Source organism: Pleurodeles waltl, chromosome 4_2 (genome assembly GCF_031143425.1).
Source record: "Pleurodeles waltl isolate 20211129_DDA chromosome 4_2, aPleWal1.hap1.20221129, whole genome shotgun sequence".
NCBI lineage: Eukaryota > Metazoa > Chordata > Amphibia > Caudata > Salamandridae > Pleurodeles > Pleurodeles waltl.
Genome location: NC_090443.1, coordinates 533,144,361 through 533,149,946, shown reverse-complemented (window position 1 = coordinate 533,149,946; position 5,586 = coordinate 533,144,361). Strand labels below are relative to the sequence as shown.

General features: G+C 40.5%; 1 long non-coding RNA gene across 1 annotated transcript; it reads left to right on the top strand.

Moving 5' to 3' along the window:
* Window positions 1-1,012: 1,012 nt before the first annotated feature.
* On the top strand, window positions 1,013-4,175 carry LOC138293063 (uncharacterized). The gene is made up of 2 exons (XR_011202890.1): window positions 1,013-1,240; window positions 3,271-4,175. It is a non-coding gene; the product is annotated as an uncharacterized lncRNA (long non-coding RNA).
* The last annotated feature ends 1,411 nt before the right edge of the window (window positions 4,176-5,586 follow it).

Genomic DNA, 5,586 nt, shown 5'->3' with positions numbered 1-5,586 from the left:
GTATTTTATTATTCAAGCAGGAACCGGGCCCATTCCCTTATGTGCACTAGGAACCATGACACTCTCGCTACACTACACGCTCAATCCTTACTTGCCAAACTGAGTTTGGTGATCCTGTGGGGGTTCACTTCCCCAAAATATAATGACATGTGTACTCCTGAAAACGTTTCTAATAGAGTGTCAATCATGAGAGGGATGTTTGTGAGCTTTGTAGCAAGGAATTCCTAAACTTACACTAAATGGATTGAGTGCTATCCTGTCAAACAATGTCAGTTTAGCTGCCTACGGGTCAGCGGAGTGAGGAGCAGTCTAACATTATCTTGCTTGAGTATAGAGATACAAGGCAAGCCAATGGCAGAAATTAATTTTGCATTCAGGTTGGACAGCTCAGTCGCTCTGCATTTATAATTATTTAGATGGCCTTAAATGCCGGATATTTTCAGAATAACTGGTCTGAAGTACCATGAGCCTGAAAAGCATAGGACTCCGTATATTATTCCTCACAGTAACATCTATACAAGCCTTCAGAAAGGAGAATGGCCTATACTTTTTCATAGTGAGTGAAAAGGCTTTCAAAGGCTTACAGTGAAAGTGCTTAAGGAGATGGCTCCCTTGCCCCAAGCACCTTGGAGCACTGATTCGGTTCCCTGGAAAAACCAATAGAGCCTGAGACCCTTGGCACTTTGGTGTTAGGAATGAGCACCCTCTTGTGCATAAGAGAATATACCATATGGTATTTTGCTGCATGAGCGGAGACCTTATGTTCATATCAGGGTGGCCACGCAAAGAGTAGCGAGGCGGATTTTCACAGAAGCATGCAGATTTTTAAGCAAAATTCGCCACATTTTATAAATAGTGATTCAGGGAAATATTTCCCAAACACTTTCCACGCTAAAAATGTCAAAGAAATGAGCCATGGATTCGAACGCTTCTCCCTCAGTTCATGGAAATCTTTTACCTCCTTCTCCTCCCCTGACATGCTTCAGTTCCAAAAACATCAAACCATTGTTTTAACTGAAGTATTACCCGGAATGGATGATTAATAACCCCCTGGGGCCTGCCTAATGTGAACGTGGCCTGACCTGTTTGATGCGGAGGCGTGAATTCCTATCTGCATTTTATCAGGCCACCATAGTCAATGAGCCATCGGCGGAGAACACAGGTGTTGATTTTTTACCACTGACTTCTCTAATCAAGAAACACAAGAACTGCAAAGGCGCACCGGTCAGATGTACTAAAGGTGAGGAGTTTAAAGAATGCCCCGTGAGGGATTTGAAGCAGCACATACAGGTATAACCGAAATGAGTCGTATCCATTTCATGTTTATAAAAAATGTTGTGGCCTCTGGATTGGTATTCTCTATGTTTTGACTGTCTCTGCTCCTCTAAAATGATTCGAGGCACATCTGTCCGCACCGTTTGTCAATAGCGTTACTGTTTTCAGTTAGCCACCTATATTAATACATAATGCACTTTGATAATCTTCTAAAGCTGATCGTGCAAACGAGTGACTACCTGCACGTGTATGCATCATCATTCTTTTTTTTAGTGGTGGTGTGGGATTTAGAGATGCTGCTCCACATCAGCAAATCGGCATCTTTTTCATTTAGCCAATGTGAAGCAGAATCAGGAGTGATAACTTAATATATCATCTTTTAACGTATTAAGCAAACTTTCACCAGTTCGTGCCCTTAGACATCACTACTACATCCATTTCCAAAACATCACTCCTGATTAGATTCATACAGGAAAGAGTGCCACCATGGTCACTGCCAGCAACTCCTCCCTACTACAGTCCTGAAAAGAGGGGAGTTATCCCACACGCTTCCACTTCGGTTGACAGAGATCAAATTTTATTAATACATCAGTGCCATTAAAGTTTGCATAAGGCCACTTGCAAACCTTTACTTTAAAAAGTCTAACAGAGAAGTTAACATAGAAATGTAAAATGTGAACATATGGTGGACAATCTGACTGTCATTTGTATCTTGGCATTACATTTCACATGAAAGGTATTGTGCATTTATATTTAATTATATCTATAATTATAGAATTATTGACATGGCATAATGCAAAAGTATTTTACTAGATGAATATTAGAAGTGAAATATTAAATAAAAATGAACTAACCATACCTATATTGAGTTAAGTGAATTTTATTAATGTGAGTTACATGTGTGCAGAAAAATAAATGCATGTTTAAATTGTGTTCTAATAATGTCGTAATCAAAGTTTGCAATAAAATTATTTGCTTTCCTGCACAGTCATAGGGCTATATGTGTGACTGAGCCTGTGTACTGAAGCCAGTGGGTCCACATTGGGATAACCATTGCTGGCATAGAACAAGATGGAGAATTTGGCATCTGTTCCAGAGAGTGGATGTGGATTGTTTGTATTCATGTGGCTGGGATGTGGAGATCCAGACACTGAAGTGAGAAGGACGAAGACAGAGCTATTTTTAGAAATTCCAGGAGGACTTTTGTTAGCAAGGAGCTGCTGCTTAGTCTGCCTCAGTACTGCCATTTGGTTAATGGTACAGGTGAGAGGAGGGACTTGCGGTTTTTGTTATGCAAGGTGAAGACAATGCTAGGTTAGGCTTGCCCCACTGATTACTTCTTCAGTTGGGCTGATCACACCCAATTCGAGAAACCTCACACTTCACTGTGCCTGTGTGGTGGGTGCTCCAGTTTGGAGGCGTGCCCAGTGATACTTGCTGTAAGAAACATCACTTTTAAATAAGGCTGCATTTGGAACCCCCCCAAACTGGTTCTGAATTTTTAGACAGTAGATCCACATCCCCGTCCACAGGCTTTGTATAAAAGAGAGACCAAAATCACCCAATTTAGTTCCAGTTCCAAACCCCTCGAGACCATGGAAGGGAGCGCTCATCAAGATAGCCCAAACTATTATACCCATGTTCTTAATCATGGGTTGCAGTTTGAGTTCCTAGGCATTCTGATTTCACGATCACCATCCAGGATACACCTCTATTCTCCCCTTGGGGCGATTCACAGACAAAAAAAACAAGATGGAGGGAAATGTTTGGCACATTCCTTTATAAATACTACATATGGCTTTGTGTAACATTCCATTTCATCATCCTTATTTTGTCTCTGCCAGTAGGAAAAGGGGCCTGGTCCCAATGAATGATACTTTTATATGTGATTGTTTTATTGGCGTGTGCAAGAACTGTGTGTGTTTAGAAGTTGCGAACCTGTTGATCTCAATTTCACGTTTTTAAGTTAACTCAATATTGTTATCTTTTTTTCAGAAGTAATTCTCAATACCAGTGATGTAGAACAAAAAGCTGAAACTGTGACTGCAATGATCTTTGAAAGCTGTTGGAGATAAAACCACCAAATGAGAGCCATGTATTTTTTGCTGTTCCATTGCATGTTCTTCCTATAACTTATGTATATTACCAAAAGGGCAAATAAGGAGAGTTAACAGAGAACCATATTGTATTCCTAGCATCTAATACTTAAACAAATGTATAATGTATATATGTTTATCTGGAATATTGTGGATTAGCCACATCCGATTCCCTGACCCGGCCCGACAGGAAACCTGCTCCTGTTTGTAAAGGAACTCTCACCTTGACTTATTCCTACTGTTCATTTTTGTGTCTTACATGTCAAGGTTGTGTCTATGTATAGGTCATACACAAACAGTTGCTTGTGATGGCCTGCGTGGAGGAGTGTTGCTTATAAAAGAGTCCATAGATTTGTGATAAAACTAGGTGACCGGGAAAAAAGGACATAATATTGTCATTTTATATATATATATATATATATATATATATATATATATATATATGTATATATATATATATATCACTTACTACTCATTATGAGGCGATAAAGTGCCTTACACTGTTCCGGAGCCCACGGCTACTGGGATTAGTCTTGTGCTCTCAAAGAACCATTCCATGCATTTACTACAGTTCATTTGTGATAGAATAAATTAATAGGAGTTAGGTGAGATCATTAGTGGGAGCTATTTGCTGACGAATCCCAAATACCTTGAGAGGGTGCTCGCTTTCATGATATTAACTGAATTAGATTTGAATGGGATCTTTTCTTTCATTATGCTCTGTATTAACTGCTTGATTCATTATGGTGCTTCCATGTGTGACATGGCAGAATTGTACATTTTAAATAAAAAATATAAAAGAAATGTGTTCATTCACTTTTTCAATGAAAGAAAAAAGTGTAAAAAGATCAAAAATATCTTCCTGGCTTTATCTCACTCCTGCAGGTTCTTTCCCATCTCTCCTTTCTCCTTTTAACACTGCATTCCTATCCTTTTGTCCCTCCTTCTTTGTCCCTTTTCTTCCTTTCTCACTGTTCTGGTCAGTATGATGACTAAATACAAGTCCTGCTCTCACAAGTGAGTGCCAGCTGTAACCACTGGCACAAATTAAGTACCAATATACAAAGGTCTTTGCATCAAAAACTTATCTTGCACGCCTTCCTGAGCGTGACACAACCTGCAACACTTCCATAGTGTGGTGTAGACCTCTCTCCTGGTTCAGCAAGTGTTGTTCAGACACTCACCAAACACTAAGGAGCAAGGACCTCTTGACATTCTGCTTATGTATGGGTGCTCACTGCACACCCAGGTCTCATTTACAGCTAATCTGTAAATTTCATTCCCGCTCACCCCTTCGCCCCCAAAATGTAGCCTTTTCCCTTTTGTAACTTCACAATACTTTCTTCTTATATACTCTATTTTTCCCAAACACTTTAACAACTGGAATGGGACCTAAGACATCCATGTCTATAGCTCTTTCTGACATCTAGATATGATGCACTGTACCATGTACACTTAATGAGTACAAATGCAACTAGGGCTTCAGATCCACAGGTGAACACAATCTGAGGGAGCAACCAAAAGCTGCTTCTCTGTATGAATGGCTCCCATTATAACTCATTCTCTTCTTTGTTGAGGAGTTGGAATTTGCCTCACTTTTCTGAACAGGTGAGAGAGAGACAAGGCAGAAGGGAGAAGGATCCAGGGATATGACCATGGTAAAGGGTATCAGCACACTCTAACCCTTTTTCGGCTGTGCACAATCTTGCAGCACTTCTCCTTATATTCATGCCTACAGCTCTTATGAGCCACCCAGCTCTGTTGCAGGCTCCCTTCATGCAACAAAGATCAACAAGGTAGTGCATTCCACCTTAGACACAACCACTAGCAGAGTTTATTGACACATATACCTCCAGATCTTACTATGTGCTCTTCTGTCCCTTCCAATTCTAGCTTTAGCGTTCAACCACATCTCACATTGTATACTGCAAATGAAGTACTGTTGCACAATGGAACCTGTATATGACTCCACTACACCCCAGCTTTGCCACCACTTCATTCTTTCACCTTACCCTGAACCTCAGGAAGTTTGTGGAAAACAGGGACAGGCTCACTAGATATGTTGTCTAAGTTTTACTGCCCTTGATGCACAGAGACCTCAGTAAAAAGTTGCAGTACTTCATTGCTCATAGGGCATATAACAGGGCAAGACCAAATTTAGTGATGGTCACATGCTACTACGGGGGGTCGAGAAATGAGCGAGGGACCAGTGAGA